The following is a 19,382-nucleotide window of genomic DNA, read 5'->3' as shown; positions in this document are numbered from 1 at the left end:
GGCGAAGGAGGAAATGCCCGTCTGGGAATGATGTCATATTAGGAGCGATTAGGGTCTTCTACGCGCTACCTGGAACGAGATAGGGAGCCTCCTTGCTAATGAGTGGAGTGTGGATGTGTATGAATGGAGAATTCATAATTCATCCAATTTATCCAATAAAGGTACTGCTTCGGGAGTAAGTGATGCCAACCTTACAGCGGCCATTCCGCATCCAGATCGCTGGATGAAAGAGGAGGGTTTAGGAGGTTTAGCAGGTAGGCTTTCGGCGTAGAATCGGCGACGAGAGGGCATTTTAAAGTACCTCGAAAACTCTACCCCTCTATAAAGACGAAAAAAAGGTCTTCCAATATTATACGTGCATTAATTGACGTGGGTTCATTAAACAAACCATTAAAGAACGCTGCAAACGACATTGATAAACATGAAAATGAACCAAAAAAAGTATGTATAGTTCAAAATTTGCAATTATGTAGATAAAATTGTCATAGAAAAAAAGATATAATCCAATTAAAGCGGATATTTAAAAACATATTTTTTCCTTGGAATATAAAAAGAAAATACAAGCAATACGAAGAATATCGATTTCAAAACTGTCCGCTTTTGGGTGTGTTTGTGGGATAAAATTTTTAAGTTTACTGTTTTCTTATTTATTTATAGTGAATTATTATTATTACCATCACCTATGTATGCACCTCATCAATAATAAACGAAAATATTACGACCAAATAACTTTTAAAGTAATCAAATTAACGCTTTTATTTGACTTTTCTTTTATGGGTATAGATTACTTTTAAATTAATTATTTCTCCGGATTTCTCAAAAAGAAAGTAACTTGCTTAAGTTCAATTTATTAATTGAACACGGATAAAAGCTTTAACAGAAATAAGAATTTATTTAGAAAGGTAAGAATTACATCTTTTTCGCGTACAAAATATTTTATAATATATTTAATCTGAATCAATTTTTAAGATATGGTAAATATAGAGACCAAACGTATTATGTCATTAGCATCTTTACAATTAACATTTTGACAGTTAAAAACTTTGAATCTTTGAAATAAAAGTTGTTATTGAAATACTAGGCCCAATAAACGAGAATTTAAAGTAAAGTTTAAACTTTGAACTAGACAATACAAAAGTTCGAACAAATAACAGAAGTCAAAAATTACACATCTGTAATCGGCAACCTTAACAACAAACATATAATTCGAGTGAGTCTAATTCTGCTTTATAAAATTATTAACCGTGTTAACCACTTATTTCGCATATAAGAAATGCTCGTAGTTCAAAATAAACAAAACTTTCATAAGAACCAACCCTATAACAAACACGTCGAATAAATTATTGAACTATTTTATAACTTCCTCACTAGTATGGTCATAAGGATTAGGAAAAACAAAAAAAATAGTAATAATAGGCTGTTTCAATGCCAAAATTGGCAAAAGACGAAATGTGCTGTAAGATCATTTAGGCTAGCTATAATATTATAAACGTAACAAACAAGGAGACCGTTTAGTGGAATTCTCAACGAAAGAGCAGCTTGTACTGAAGAACACTTATTTGATTTTTTTATAATAGGAATCCTTATCTTGAAATCGCCGTAGGATTTTTCAGATCATTTACTAAGAATGCAAATTGATTATTACCTCAACATTAGAAATCCTAAGATTTCCTACTTGGCGAAACTAAATTTATTTTTTTTTAAATTTTTCTAAAGCCTCTGCATATGCCGTTCTGATGATACCTACTAAGCTTTTAATACGTATAAGCGGATGGTAGATGCCCCCTATTAAAATTAAGTCTAAAACTGTATTTATGATTATTTTCTATTAACCCACGATTTAAAAACTTAATGATATGTTAAAGCTTACCTTAAATTATACATAGAATTATATCACAATATGTTTATTAAAAAAATTAGGTTTAAAAATAAGCCTAAAGATGTTTTGCATAAGCTAAAAACTCAGAAACACCACATAAATCATCTTAAAAAATCTAGCAATAATATTAAAAGTACAAAAACATCAAAACAAAAAAACGTGGACCTATACAAAACTAGATAACCTAGAAATGGGATTTGAAAATGTGTGTGTACACAAAATACACAGAAAAATATGACGAATATTTAAGTCCTTTGATAATTAAGAAATTGATGACTAGGGAAGTAGTGAGTATGATACGTATGTGACGACTGATAAAAGTTCAAGATGGTAAGAACTTATAAGAATAAGAATGAATAACAAAATAAATAATAAAATAAATATGGCCGTCATAATTGCCTAAGATATTTGAATAACCCATTTGACCTCATGATATTTTTGTTCTAAATAATATTGATTTCAATGTATATTTTTGCTTATTATATGTTAATAATAAATATATTTTTATGAAATTGACATAAAGAAAATTTGACTTTTGAATATGTAGTCATTTGGGTACAATTAGAATAAAGTGACGTTTAAAAATTTGACTCATCTTTTACCTAAATATTTATTTATTGCGTGTATTATAATACATTTTATGAAGTATAGCACTTTATAAAACTTTCCTACTTTTTTCCAAACAAAATGAGGCTTTGCATCTGATGCAAATCCATCTTGCACGAAGATGATATATTCTGCAGCGTAGTTATTTATTAATTTTGACTGAGGATAATGACGACCTGTATCTTTACTAATACAGTAAAACCCTCCAATAGCGATCACCCTCAGAAATCAAAAGCTGGTCGGTAAAGAGAAGTGGTCGTTTGAGAGAGAATATAGAAAAATTAAAGCAACTATCTGTATTAATTCAATTTTAACATAATGACATCAATTTAAGAATGGGTTGCATATTTTTTTGGATAATTTTTATTTTTTAGAATGATCTCAAATTATTGATTGCTTCATACTTTTTAAATTATTTTTAAAACATTCAGATTTATTATTTTACTAAAAGCTTAGAAATATTTGTAAACATGTCATAATTGGACGTAGTTATGCAGAAAGCTACCAACCCCCAAAAGTAGAGTTTTGAGTAAATCGATATTATTCGTTGTTTGAACAGTAAATTAAATCTTCTGGCAAAATACCTCATTTTTAACAAAGTGAAAGTAAAAGAAAAGTATTTTCTTCAATATTTTGAAAAATACAGCAATTTTTTTTTGGGTTGGTTGCTTTCTGAATTAGTATGTATTGTTAAGAAAAAATAAAATTCGATCTATACAAAACAAAAATCATTTATTGAAAAAAAAACTACTAAACATCTTCAAGTTTAAAATCAAGACTAGTTATGTTATACCCATCGATATCTTCCTCAATGTTGTCACCTCCTTGTATTTTTTTGTAGAAATCTTGGCAGTCTGATGGGATAGGATCATCTCGTTCAGATTTGCAAGTTTTTTTGGAGCAATCATCTTACCATTGGGCCATAGCGTACTCATTAAAAAAATGTCTTCTATTTTACTTATTGTGCTGTCTCTTCCTTCCTTCTTTTTCATATCAATCCTATGTACAGGTGCGTCAAAAAAATCGTGCTGAACAGTCAGCAAAATAGTTAACCTTTTTTTAACATAATCGATCTTATTTTTAGCCAGTTTATTTTTTGTCCGTCGATGCTTGTTTTTCTGTTGACGATTTTTTTTTTCAATCATATTGACATTCAAAAAATCACAGTTGTTTATTTCCGTTACCACAAAAGGTTTTTTTTTTCGACATTGTATCATTACCTTTACATATTCGGAGGACAAATACAATCGTTGCTGGTTTTTTAATGCCTACTCAATTTTAACAAAATCTGAGTCATTGGGCAAAAAATTGTGACCTGAACACAAAAATTTTAAAGTAATATTAGTCAAAGTAGATGATTCATGTAAGATAGCTTTTAACATAGCATTTAACAATAGCATTAGGCCAGGCAAACTTAGTGGATCTCCCCGAATTGTCGATATACGTGCATTGAAGTATTTACCTAATCAAACAATTCAATTCAAATTGAATTTTTTTGATGAATGGGAAAATCTACCGCAAAGTAAAGACAAACTAATTAACCCAACGACACTTCACAATCTTTCAAGTCGTTACACTAAAAGACTTTCGATTAAATATAGGAATTATTTTGATTTACAATCCTTAACATCCATTTTGGAACCAGATTTTCATCCCTTTTATGCTGCAATTCCTCACGATTAAACACCTTGTTTGTGTTAAACTTTACTGTAGTTTATTAAATTTATATTTTTTATTTAGTATTATAACTTTAAATAAATTTGTTGAGTTAAAAATATATTTTTGTATTAACGTATGGTCCTAAAGTTTTGGGAAAAATTTCAAAAGCATATAACTCTGACCACAATAATCTTATATTTTTATTAAATTATTCAACAATTTAACTTAACTATCCTTATTATAAATCAAAATTCAAATGACAGACAAGGGACCATTATTTTCGATTTGCCTAATAATTTCCCTGACACGTTGCATCATCTTTTGGACGACCTCAGCGTCAATTTCTCTAATTTTGTACTTCCCATCCGTTATTATAGACTTTCCGACTTAATATTGCCCAGAACTCTTCAATTGGACGAGCCTGAGGTAGGTTGGGGGGATTGTCTGCTTTCGGTACGAAGGTAATGTTGTTAGTTTCGTACCAGTCCCTTGTGATCCTCGTGTAATGACATGAAGCAAGATCTGGCCAAAAGACTATTTGATCATTTGCATGATGTGTGTTCACAAACTGAAGCAATTTAGAGAAACATCTTTGAATATAAATATTTGCGTTTAAGGCTTCGCCTCGAACAACACCAATGTAGGGCTGTGAGATAAACTGTAGTCTTTCCAACATAAAATCTTTTGGCCAGTTTTCGCTGTGAGACCCCAATTTTGTTCTAAGCTGCTTCAATCATTCTTGCCTCTCTTAAATGGTGGTTCAAAATCCGCGGTCGGCCACTTTTACGCAAGTTAACACATGGTATCCCTTCTTCACATTCTCTGATTGTGGGATAAATTGTTGATTTGCTTATGTTTTGATCTCGATAAATATTAACAATATCTCGTTTCGACATTCACCCAACCATATTATAAACACCTCGACGAATATCAATTTTATAAGACATTTTGCAGAGCACAAACCAAAATATTCTGCTTTGTTTATTAAATGTCAATAACGGATGACATTTCAATTTCATGGCCTTCTTTGTTAAATGCATTTTGCTTCTCAATCAGACCAGATGAAATTTTTCCCAAAACTTTAGGACCATACGTTAATAAACTTAAAAAAAGAGTTATTTTCTGGATCACTCTTTTTTACATTTTAACACATAAATGTTGGAAAATCACGTATCTCCCATATAGTGTGTGTGCAAAACTCTTACCTACGTAAAAAAACTATAAAATAAAAAAAAAATACAATTAGCTATTAGAGTTAAAGGATATAAATACATATTTGATATATTTCAAACCAAAAATTGACAGCTAGTATGTATAAATAAAAGTTTACAAAGTTTTTATTGTCTCCTATAAAATTTACTATTTTGAAGTTACAAGGTCTGCTAATTGAGGTAGCGATATGGCGATTTAATTGCACCGAAAGATGTTTGTTGATGACGAGGCTGTGCAAGACATCGAAATACATCTACCAAAGCTGCTCATAGCACACGATTTTAAAGGTAATAAATTTACAAGTAATAATACGGCAAATTATTGGTAGATGGAGTTTTCTACTATTATCTATTATATATCGTATGAGAAATATTTAAAGGAATATGCTAAGAGCAGATATAAGCAGATATATATTTTTTTGCAGACAGTTTGAACAGTTTACAGCAACTAATAAACAAAGTAAATGAAGTAAGTGAAAGATTTGGACTTCAAGTAAATATAACAAAAACTAAATTTGTGATCATCAGCAAAAATAAAGTTAGAGACGCTCAACTACTTATCAATAATACACCAGTGGACCGAGTAAAACAGTATAACTATCTTGGAACAACAGTAAATGAACAATGGGATCACTCACAGGAAATAAAATGTAGAATAGAGAAGGCTAGGAGTGCATTCAATAACATGGCCAAACTCTTTAAAAGCCACAATCTTAATCTGGAGATAAAAGTAAGGCTCCTACGATGTTATATCTTCTCAATATTGTATTACGGAGTTGAATCCTGGACACTAACTGAAGCAATGGAGAAAAAACTTGAAGCCTTCGAGATGTGGCTATACAGGCGAATTCTAAGGATATCATGGACAGACAAGATAACCAACGAGACCGTATTATGAAGAGTGGGCAAAGAAAGAGAGGTGATGTATACCATTTAAAGGAGAAAGTTGGAATATCTCGGACATATAATGAGAAACAGCACTAAATACAGATTACTGAAGGTAATCCTACAGGGTAAAGTATTCGGAAAGCGAGGAATTGGGAGAAGGAGAATATCATGGTTAAAGAACCTGAGGAAATGGTTCTCCACAACAACAACGAATCTATTTAAAGCATCAGTCAATAAAATAATTATAGCCAGAATGATTGCCAATATTCGGAACGAATAGGCACTGAAAGAAGAAGAAGATATAAGCAGAAACACCAGAGAAAACCAAGCAAGATTTACAGCCGAAGAATCACGTACAAATCATATTCATGTTCCAGTAGCAGTAGAACAACGTATAGAAAAAAATGCCCAAAAATGCAGACTATTTAGCAGTTAAACACGGCATAAATAAGGCATACGACTAAATTTATAAAACTTAACTATGGAAAACCTTAAGCAATATCGGAGTTCCAAAAAAACTTAGAAAAGCAGTCAAAGCACTATGAATTAATAATTAGTGGACCTAGAACAAAATATTCAACCTATTTACAAAGACAAAAACATTGACTGCAAGGCTGTTCTACCCATTTTACGAAAGAATTAAAAGAAACCTTCATGACCTACATCTTGAATTTCCTGAAATTTTCACAACAAATTTCCTAACGTTTCCACCTTGGTTAATACCAATTCCCAAGATTAATACTAACCTTAGTATATATAAAAAAGGTGAGACTATAACAGATCTGATCATTCTTCTGAATCATTCTTAATAGAAATGGAAACTTATAAGATATACACTGACGCATCCAAATCTTTAGACGGTGTTGGTGCAGCCATCCTCACATCCTCACACTTCAGAGTTGTTTGCAAAATTACAAGCACTTATCCACATAAAAGAGTCGAAACAGTCCCCGTCTCTCATAATAACCGATTCACTAAGCTTACTTCACACTATCAAACGTTTATATACCAATAATCCAATTGCCTCACATATCAAATCAGAAATAGAGATTCTAAATAATAATAAGATCACTGTTGGCTTCATGTTCGTTCCATTACATTCAGGTATACAAGGAAATGAAGAAGCACATGAACTAGCCCGCTTAGCATCTTTCAGCCAGGACTCCATTCTTATTAATGAGGTTTCTTCAGATGACTTCAAGTCAGAAATAAAATATAAAGTGTTAAGTACGTGGCAAAATAAGTGGAGTGCATCACAAAATAAACTTAAGGAAATCAAACAATTAGTGAAACCGTGGCTCCAACCCACAGCGAATCGACACGACCAAGTGAGAATAGGACTATGGGACTTTGCGACTAGGACACAGTAACTTTACACATAAACACCTCTTTACGCGAACTGTGCCGCCAATGTGTGAAAATTGTCAAGTAACACTCTCCGTGAAGACTCTCTCGGTGAATAACCCTAGTATTACAGCGTAAATAAATAAAAAAAGGCTGTTCTACATTTTTCACTTAGTTTAAAATAATATTTTTAGAGAATATTCTGAAATAACAAAAAAAAAAAACTGCGAAGTTTTGCAAATTTAGTCCAACGACATAATTTTATGCAATAAACAGTTTATGTAAACTTAATTAAATTATCTTAAAAACACTAAAGCGTAGAAGTTTTCCATTAACTTAACCTAAATTTACTCACTTATTTCTTATTTCGCCCCTCCTTTTGCTTAAATTCATCAAATTTTAGTCCTTTTATTCTTGCTAACTCAGACTGGATCGTAAACTTTTCAAAACCGACTAATCCTTCTCATTCAGTTAAAATTCAATTGGTACGAGAACTGGAAAATATCAGAAAATAAAAAGTTTCTTTAGGTTAATATTGACATAAAGTAGCACTTTTCGTTACTATTGTGATTTGGTAGATGAATTTCAGGATACTAAGTAAAGCTAAAATATTTCTAGCGTGTTTCCATAAAAAATTTTTTCTTATATTGTCATAAATTATGTCAAAAATAATACTGTCCACAAACTTTTCTTTTAACAGAAGAATTCAAATATTGAAATTCGTTATTTATATCGATATTACGTATATGCATATTAACCAGTAATTATTCCGTAAAGGGTAATATTTTTTCAATTTAAAAATTTTTCGAATGTTTATATTTTGTAAGAAAACATTGTATATGTTTGTTTATAAAACGTATAATTGTGTCTAAAATAATATTTGTGAAACATACAATATTATCTGTAAGCCTACAAAATATTGAAAAGAGCTTCAGTCGCGATTTAGCCCAGTCTGGTTAAAAAAAAGGTCGAAAAATATTTTGCAGATATCTGAAAGTTTTAAGACATAGGTGGTGGTTACTAAATAGCAAATAGATGAAAAGGTACTCGTATTTTTGGCCTTGCGTTTTTTTAAACAATAATTTATGGTCATAATTTGATTTTTTGTCTATAAGTTGTTTCCCTTATGTTTTAAATAAACAATATTTATATCATTTTTTTATGTCAAGAATACATTTATTTTCTCGTTTTTTTAATTAAAATTAATAAATAATTTACGGAGATATTTGCAAAAAGACAGTTTTTTTGCACTAATTTATAAATTTTATTAATATTTTTATTAACAAAATAAAATGTTATTACATTTGAACAGCGAGGAATTACGGTCTTTTAAATTTGTGCGAAATTTCCCCCTGATCGGTCAAATAGTTTAAAAGTTATTTAATTTATTTATCCTCGAGGCTAATTATTTAAACTATTGAACTTGCCCTATGAATAATGCTAGATACACTTAGCAAATTTCCTAAGATTCTTTAAGACTCAAACTACCTCAGAAGTTAAATGCATATTGCGTTTTCATCGAAATTATTTACAAAATAAACGTTAGAAAAAGGTTTATGTTTTGTACTTATAAACAATTGTAATAACTTTTATATTTTTCAAGCTACAGACTTGTACGTACAACCATTGTATAGCTGGTAAAAAAACCTTCTATGACCACTAGGAACGAAGTTAGCGACTATTTTTAAAAAAATCATACCTTCATTGTTTATGAACATTATGAAGTAAAATTTGCAAAAATTTGAATGAAAATCTAAACTTTATATTGAAACTTATACCGATGAAATTTATTAAATTTTTCGAAACTTACAGCCTATCGAAACGAAGGTACTTTCGAAAGATCGACATAGGAAAGTGGAGGAAAGTGGAGGGAAAACTGTTTCAGTTCCGTTTTTTTTTTCAACATCGGAACTTCAAATTAAAACAGGTAGAAAAATTTACATTATCTCGGCTTCCATAGCAGCTAGAAGCCTCTTTTTTTTATTCTGGGGTAGTTCGTCGAAATAGGAATAACTAAATAGTTTTCACTGGCCGGAAAATATGGGAAACCTCGGAAAAATTGAGTCTATTTGAAATTCATCGTAAAAACTTAATTTGGCTAGAATAGTCTGTCGCAGTATTTAATTATTTAATGATGACATAATTTTAACCCCTTCCCCCCCGGAAATCTCGGAAAATTCCGGCAAATGAACATATATATTTTTTTTCATTTTATATCAATGATGTAATATTATGTACTTATATATTTTATAAATTAAATTTCAGGTAATTTTTTACACATCATATTATTTCATTCCTTATATTAATTATAATTTTTTGTATTTTTATAAATAACAATATTGATTTTTATTTTATTTTTTGTACAAATATGATATACATTATTATTCTAAGCTGCGTTACTGCTTTGATAAAATAAGTAGATTTTTCATCACTTGTCTTATTAAATTTTGCAATGTTTATTGAACTTTACTTTTTTTATTTTCTTTACATACATTGGTTTAAAAGTTAAAAGTTGATTAATTGATTCGACTTCACTGTCAGCTCTGAACCGTTTTGTTTCAGGTTGTTTGTCTTTACTTATTAAATCAGTCTCTAAATATACATCTTCAGAATCACTGTCGTCGTCAAACGTAACTGTACCGAGGTTGCAGCATATTTTCTCCTCTACTTCTTCCTCAGTACAATTTATGCACAAGTTCGTACAATTCAAACAACGTTTTTTGCACCCACATCTAGTAGTTTTGCAACTTGTGGTGCATTTGCATGTAATGTGCTTTAACGTCTCTTCGGGAAATAAATTATCTAGAATATAAATTGGTTCAAAACCAGTGGCACTTTGTCTCCAACCATAGACACAAGCATCTAAATTATTACCTAACCACATTTGTAATTGATAGTAAACCCGAAGAACATGCTGTTTGGCTGCACCTTCAGTTGGTGGCAGAATTTCTAGTTTAAAAGATGATTTACCGATATTTCTGTTGAATTTTAAGTATCTTAAATCATTTAAAGAAAGTGTATCGTTGTGTTTTTTTTATAATTATTTATTATAATTAATTATTCATTAAATAGTTTTTAATATTACTTACAATTTTTAATCAAAAAGTAATTAAATACGTTTAGTTAAAACTTTTTTGTTCGAAATACACAAAATATTTTACTCAAAGAAGTATAAGTAACTATGACGATCTTTCGATAGTACCTTCGTTTCGAAAGGCTGTAGGTTTTGAAACATTGGATGAATTTTATAGTTATAAATTTCAATATAAAGTTTAGATTTCCATTCAAAATCTGTGCAAATTTTACTTCTTAATGTTTATAAACAATTGAGATATGATTTTTTTAAAAATAGTCGCTAACTTCGTTCCTATTGGTTATAGAAGGTTTTTTTTAATGTAAGTTTTTTTACCAGCTATCCAATGGTTGTACGTACAAGTCTGTCGCTTGAAAAATATAGAAGTTATTACATGTGTTTATTAAGTAAAAAACATACCGCTTTTTCAAACGTTTATTTCGTAAATAATTTCGATGAAAACGCAATATGCATTTAACTTCTGAGATAGTTTAAGTCTTAAAGAATTCTATGACATTTGCTTTATGTGTCTAGCATCATTCATAGGGCAAGTTCAATAGTTTAAATAATTAGCCTCAGGGATAAATAAATTAAATAACTTTTAAACTATTTGATCGATCGAAGAGAAATTTCGTACAAATTTAAAAGACGGTAATTCCTCGACGTTTAAATGTCTTAATAACATTTTATTTTGTTAATAATAAAATTAATAAAATTTATAAATTAGTGCAAAAAAACTGCTTTTTTGCAAAATCTCCGTAAATTATTTATCAATTTTAATTGAAAAAACGGGAAAATAGAGATATTCTTCATATAAAAAAATGATATAAATATTGTTTATTTAAAATGTAAGGGAAAAAACTTCAACGACAAAAAATCAAATTGTGACCATAAATTATTGTTTAAAAAAAACGCAAGGTAAAAATACGAGTACCTTTTCATCTATTCGTGATCTAGTAACCCCCACCTATGTCTTAAATGCTTCAGATATCTGCGAAAAATTTTGCCGTGAAATCGATGATTTTTGCATAATCAGACTGGACTAATTCTCGATCGAACCTCCGAACAGTAAACATATCAGCAATTAGCGTTAATTGATATTTAATACTAGCTGGTTAGTTTGAACCAAATAAGGAATTTTTTCTTATTTGGTTTTCTTATTTAAGGTTTTAAATGTAGAATTTTCTTAATATTTTAAATTTAAATAAAAGTGCAGTGTAAAAGTGTTACTTCTTCTGGACTGAAAAGTGTAAGTTTGATTTTCCTATTTCATCTATAACAAATCAAGTGTAAACAACTATTTTGCCGATTTGGCGTGAGGTTAATTACCAGTCTTTTCAGTAATGATCCATTATAAGCACCAGGGCCGTATTCAGGTTATTTAGCCCAATCATGGAAATGAATTCAGTAGCGGGAACTTCTACCATGGAAAGTTCTAGCAATCTACTTGTAAACCAACCATCAGAATTATATTCTACAGCTCTTAATCAACCTACAAATAAAGTTCCAAACAAAAAACACTGCCAATTACTTCAATACTTCACTCACTGCCAAACTCTAATATCGAAGTTTACCTCAATGCAGCAACTTCTAAAGTGGATCCCAGAAAAATACATTCTATTTTTAAAATTATAAATGATCGTATTTGTATCTTCTTTACCAGTGAACAGACAGTCGATTAGTTTTTAGCAAACGACAATGGAATTGTAGTAATTAATCAAGAACGTATTCAAGCTCGAAGACTAATAATTCCAAATGAACAATTGATTATTTCCAATGTATGTCCAAGTATTCCGCACAGCGTTATAGAAGAACAACTGAAAAACTTAAGTATATATCTAATAACTTCAATTGACTTTCTTAGTATATGGACTTAAATCCAGCATTCAAGTCTTGAGTTTCCGACGATACACTTTTATAGCGCCAACTAACTTGGACAAATTACCTGATTCTATGTTAATTAACCATGAAAATAACACCTATCGAATTTTCTTTCCAAAAAAAGCAATCTTGGTAGTTATGCAAGCAGCAAGGACATTTTACATTTCAGTGTCCCAATAAAAGTAATCAGACTTCTTCAAACAATACCCAAAATAATGTTCATATAAACTCTTTATAGGAAGTACACCAATCAGCTCTCCTTTCGACAATTTCTTCTACACAAGCCTCTTCTACTGAGAATGAAAGTACAGTACAATAATCAGCTCCTTTGTCGATAAATTTCTCTACACAATCCTCTCTTACTGAGGCTGAAAAGTCTAGAAAAATCATTACCTCTTAATCAAATAAGCATACTCCGATAAGCTGCGACCTACTTAATGAGACTCAAATGGATACCTTTGATCAAAATACATCCTCATCCCAGCACCTTAAACGAAAACTATCTGAAATAATATCCCCCCCAATAAGAGATAACGAAAATGCCTTCGTTAAACCGAAGCCACGAAGCAAAAAAACCAAAAACTGAACAAGAAAACAACAGAAACCTAGTAGAAGATCTTACCAAAATGCACCAGTTAATTCTTCAAAGAAAACTCCAACAATGAATACTTATTCACACATAATACAATTATGATATTATTCCTGTTAACACAGAAAAAACTTATTGATTTCTTTGAAAATGCACATGGTTCTTCAGATCCTCCTGTCGCTAGAACTTACTTAGAGGATATCTAAGAAATAATAGACTTTTTAAAGAAAATACAGCCTATGTTAAGTCTAAGATATCTTAAATCCCGTTGTTTTAGAATTAAAAACAAAATTACAGAACAAATTTTAAGTAATACTTCTACCGATGATCCTGGCGATTTCTCTGCAGAGACTTATGGAACCTAGATAGATACCATACCCATTTAGAAGATCTTAAAATTCTTATAAATAAATTTCAACCATCCATCCTATGTTTGCAAGAAACACATTTCAAAGGAAATTCGTGTCACAATCTTAAAAACTTTATGTCCAAACTACGATTAGGACACACCAAGATCATACACGCGAGCAAGGTCATAATTGCCAATATGATTTCCAACATCCGAAACGGATAGGAACCAGAAGAAGAAGAAGAAGATCACACATGATTTCCTACTACAGAAGTAACACAAACGTTTGTGATACGCGTGTGATGGAACTTATTTGAATATTTTGTTTGGTATTTTTATTTTTTCCTTTCTTTTCACAAGTCCCACCCAACAGAGCCGATCAATTATAATAAACGTTATGAGATCCGGATCCTGCTACATGTTATATAGTTAATTGATGGATTAATAGGTAGAAATTTTAATAAAAGAATAGCAGAACATAAAAGGGCTTTCAATGATAGAAAAACAGATTCTACATACGCACTTCACCTTCTAGATCATAATCATTCTTTAAATGACGAATTTAAAATTCTACACATTCAAAATAAAGGCCTTAAGCTATCTTTGTTAGAATATATGGAAATCAATAAATTAAAAAACACAGATATAATTCTGAATGACCAGCTTGAGACAAAGAGTTCTCCCCTCCTCAACCTATTTCATTAGAGACTATAAAGTGTAAACCCATGCCAAAAACAGATCACTTGAGAAAGGCAATCAGCCGAAACAGCTGTAGTGATAAGAATTTAAAATAAATTTTGTGGAAGTTTTGAAAACAAAGTTTTCAGTGTTTTATTGTTAGAGCAAGACGGAGCAAGCCATAACTCAATTGTTAGATGGTCTTACCCAAAAATGTAAAAACTGTTAAACTTGTCTCTTAGTTTATGTGCTACTTGGTGTATTAAGTAGTTTTGTTATTTACTTAATGATTCCATTCATTTTTTAATATTTAATAGTATTAACAATAATTAAATTTAATTATAATTCCACATAAGCAACCACCAAATCATAAAAATTCTATAAGAGTTTTAAGGTTATTAAGAAATTTACTTTTAAACGGTTTTGCACTTTCTGGAAAATGGCAATGTTCAAATGAATAAAAAAGTGATACCAAACGGAAGAGCGTTAACGGAGTTTTGATGTAATACTGCCTGAAGGGTATAAATTTATTTTTAATCGATTTAACACCTCCCTGTGTAACTCATTTAAAAGGCTAACCCCGAAATACGATATATAAATGATTAATGATATTAAAAAGTACAGGTTTGTTAAAAATGTATGTTTCATGTATATAATATATATATATATATATAAATATATATATATATATATATATATATATATATATATATATATGTATATATACAGTGTGGAAACCACTATTAGAGAAATATGCCGATTTGTAAATCGAGAGCATCAAAAAAAATTTGGTAAAGCAAAATTCCGTTATTGCAGCTTACTGAAGAGAGGAAACTAAATCTTTTTTATATCTAAAATAGACTAACAAAGAATTGTCTACTACTGACAGTAAAAGAGTTAAAAAGGACACCTAGAGGTACTTATGACTATGTCTTAACCTCAGATCACAAGTTATGGTTACACACTGGATGGATAATTCTGTAGTTACTGTAGCATCAACTGTTCATGGAGTTTTTCCAGTATCGAATGCAAGCTACTACTTATTGACTGAAAAATAAAACAAAACAGAGATTCCCAGACCTAATTGTATACGCATAAAATACAATGCATTTATAGGGGTTTGGATCAAATAGATCCCAAAGAAATGTTAATAGAGTTGGAATTAGAGGCAAAAAATGGTGGTGGCCTTTTTACTTGGCCTCTAGATACATTTACCCAAAATTCGTGGATAATATACAGAAAACATCACTGAGCTGCACCACAATTTAATTTTTAAAGAGACATAGCACAAGTGAATTAAAAAAGATTTCAAACCCTACCTAGAGCTGCTAGACGACCATCCACATATTCACCTGAAAGTAGGATTGCTGTCCGTATTAGATACGATCCCAGTGATCACTATGTTGAATATGTTTCAAATAATAAAGCTGTGAAAACACAATGCGGCAAATGCAAAATAGGGTTGTGTATTCATTGCTTTAGTGACTTTTACAAACAAAATTTAAGCTTCTTTAATTACCATATTTCCAAAATTTTTGTACAATTAACAATTAAATTACTGTGTAATATTGTAATGGTGTATTAGCAGACGGGTATTTAAAATAATAGCTATGTACAATATTAGGACACCCCTATTGTATGAAAAATTAAAAACTACAGCAAATTTCATAATTTTAAAATTCAGTACTAAATGGGTTAAGGAATTTACCCAAAAACCGCGTAAAATAACATCAAAATTCATCTCACTTGCTTTTTTGTTCTATATTCGTTGGTGATAGTCAATATGCACCGAACTGTTGTTTTTTTAATAGAAATACAGTAAATGAATCGTATAAAAGAAATATTTTCAAAAAACACCTCTAAATAACTTATTTCTAAAAATATTACGTTCAGTATTCATTGTTCCCAAAATGGGAACGTTGGCAACAGCGAAACATTGTTATTCAAAGTTTCCTACGGAATGCCCCAATACAATAATTGCACCAGCTTACCACAAAAAGTTTTTGTGGTAAATTGGCGGCAGTAAAAAAAGGAAAATACTTGATTTATGATATATGTATATTTATACACATAAATCATCTATACAAAGGCACATAATTCTGATAACTGCACTCGATAACGCGGAAAATTTAATATCTTTAGAACCAGTGGATATTAGTAGTCTTCCTCCCTATTCAGCCGATATAGGTACTGAAAGCAACGAGGATACCATTGACGATAAGGTGTTAGATATCCGTGATGTACCAGACACAGTTTCAGTGAAGTAGAAATGCATGCTTATAAATTATCTCACGTAGATAAAGAAGAAAATATATCGGTCCAACGTAAATGAAAAAAGCGTGAGAAGATTGGAATTTAAACTCAAGCTTCTACACCACCAAGAGTAGGCGATGAACTGTTCAAATTTTAAAATTTGATATGATTTGGGTAAATATGAGTTCAAATTTTTTTTACTATTTTGCACACCTGAAATAATTTAATTTATTTGTCATACTTCTGAACTCATACGCTCAGAGCGATAGATAAAAAAATTTACAACTCTACTGTTTCTGAGGAAGAACTTCGTCAGTTTTTGTCGTTATTTGTGATAAGCAGATATCATCGTGTTCCTACTGAGGCGATTACTGCTGTACTGCAGAAGACATGTATATGTATTTGATGCAATAAATCATATTTCTAGAAGTAATTTCTAACGATAATGTACTGTATGCCAAAGAAACACACGCTTATAATGTACTAAATGGAAAAAGCGTCTACATAAACATTTTTGTTTTAATAAATAGTGCACAGCTTGCTAACAAGTTTATTTTTTTATAACATTATGTTTACAGTTTTAATTTAAATTTTTTGAGTTTTGTTATTATGTAAGGAATACAATATGTTTTTATTGCAATTATGTTACTTTGTTATATAGTTTTGACCTATAGATGCCAACATTCCCATTTTCGGAACATGTTTTTGTCTCAAAACAAAGTATTATATTTTATTTTTACAATATAAAATGATAAAAGATATCCAAATAACATGTTTTTTGTGATATTTGTGATTTTTTTGCAGTTATTAATGATTTGGCATTTAACCCTCCTTCCCACGGGTGGGGTCCATCAGGACAGCTATAAATCAAATTGCTTAATTTTTTCAATTTTTTTTTTGTATTTTTTTTCCACACTCGGTGTACCTTTTAATGGCAATGAATAGTATAATGGCACTTTAGCATAATTTGGTGAAATTGTATGAATCCCTTCAATTGCTACCTGTAAAAGTGTCCTGACAGACCCCACCCGTGAGTGGGCGTTTCTTGTTTTTGTGCTATGGCTTGGCTAACATTGCAGCTATAAATGCATTTATTACATACTAAGATTCAATAATACGAATGCAGAATTTCGGTCTTCTCGTCAATTGTTTCTGAAGTCTTTAGTAATTGCGGTAGTCCAGAAAAAAATGAAAATACGAGCACCAAATATGCGTATACCGAGAACAACACGGTTACTTGCTGCAAAATTTTCTGGAATTGAGCAAACGACGAGGGATGACCCAGCCCCAGGAAAACGGAGATGTGTAAGTATTGTAAAAAAAGAAAAACTAGATATTTTTGCCAATTGTGTAAAAACTGGTTTTGTATGGAACATATATAAGCGTGTTGTGCTGATTGTGTAGAAACAAAATTAACATTATTTAACCCCCTCTATTTTCTGGTTAAAATTTTAATTTTGGATATTTAGTTTTTACTTGTATTACTGTAAGTATATAGAGTAATAATGTTGTCTTTTTTTATATTTTTCTTTTGTATTTTGCCGTTCATAATTTTTTTAATAAACTCCTGTAAAAAAATTATGGTGTTAGTTATTTCGCAGTAAACTATACCAATACATATTGATACACATATTATATGTACATTTAGGTAGTACAACGTTATATCAGTAAGTTTCCTTAAAAATATTTAAAAAAAAAAATTTTTTTAATGAGAAATAGGATGTTTAAAATTTGGTCCTGATAAACCCCACCCGTGGATTTGTGTCACAAGAAAATCACCCGTGGAAAGGAGGGTTAAAAGGTTAAATTCACTGTGTTTCAGTTAACAAAACCTAATAGGTTTGCAGTAAATCTAATGCGATTGCTATTCTTTTTTAGAAAAATGGATAGGTACATGTTTAAACAATAAAGTCTATTATTGTTTAATAATAAATATATATATATATATATATATATACAAAACTCAAATATTTGGGTGTGCAGCGGAAGATAGGACAAAGAAGTACTCTTTTTAGTTAACCAAGCTTTCGCAAATCTTTATTTGCATCATCAGGGTGCTACAATAAACAAAATTAGTACAAAATACAGAAAAGAATTATTTTGCATCTTACACTAATTGAGGTTAGTTGTCGTGATGTTTATTAAATGAAACGTGTAACTCATTTGATCCCTACAAATGATGGCGAAAACTATCCAAAATTGTTTTTAAAAAAACGTTCTTTAACAAATACATATTAAAAACACTTTAAAACACATATACAAGAACACTCAAATAAAATTATGTTAAAATAATTACAGAACATGTCATAATATAAAATTTAGGTTATAAACATTCTTATCAGAAACAAAAGAATTGGTTGTGAATTCGTTACTGCCAACTTAAAACGATAGAACGTTAGATCTTAATGATAACAATGTAAAGGTAATAGTATACCTGATAGACGCTGAACTTCTTGAAACAGAAAAGGTAAAAAGACTTATATTAGAAAAAATAGGAGAGGTACTGTATATCTCATATATAATGAAACTTATATTGTTGATGATGAATTGTCTGTGTTAGTAGATTCGTGTTTATCCAAAGTTAACAATAATGAATATAGGTTGCTTAAATTATTGGTATCTGTCTTTTTGTTAATAGTTTCTTTTTCTTGAAAAATGAAAGCCATCTCGAGAAACAATCTTTTTAAATAATTGCTCTCCGTGGATAGGATTTTTACATTTGGAAAATCGAAAGAGTGCCCTGTTGTGTTAGCATGTGTGGCTAGAGAACATCTATCAGGGTGTAACCTAATGTCACTCTTGTGAAGAGTCAAGCGGCTAGAAACTTTTTGGGAGGTGTGACCTATATAAGAACCTTCACAGCCCAAACAATTAAGTTTGTAGACAACATCACTTTTATCTAAGTTTGGTACTTTATCTTTCAATGACTTGTACAAAGATCCCACAACTAGAGTGCTTTTATAAGCAATTTT

The sequence above is a fragment of the Diabrotica undecimpunctata genome, chromosome 7, assembly GCF_040954645.1.
Source record: "Diabrotica undecimpunctata isolate CICGRU chromosome 7, icDiaUnde3, whole genome shotgun sequence".
In the NCBI taxonomy this organism is placed as follows: Eukaryota; Metazoa; Arthropoda; class Insecta; order Coleoptera; family Chrysomelidae; genus Diabrotica; species Diabrotica undecimpunctata.
Note: the sequence above shows the minus strand (reverse complement) of the source record.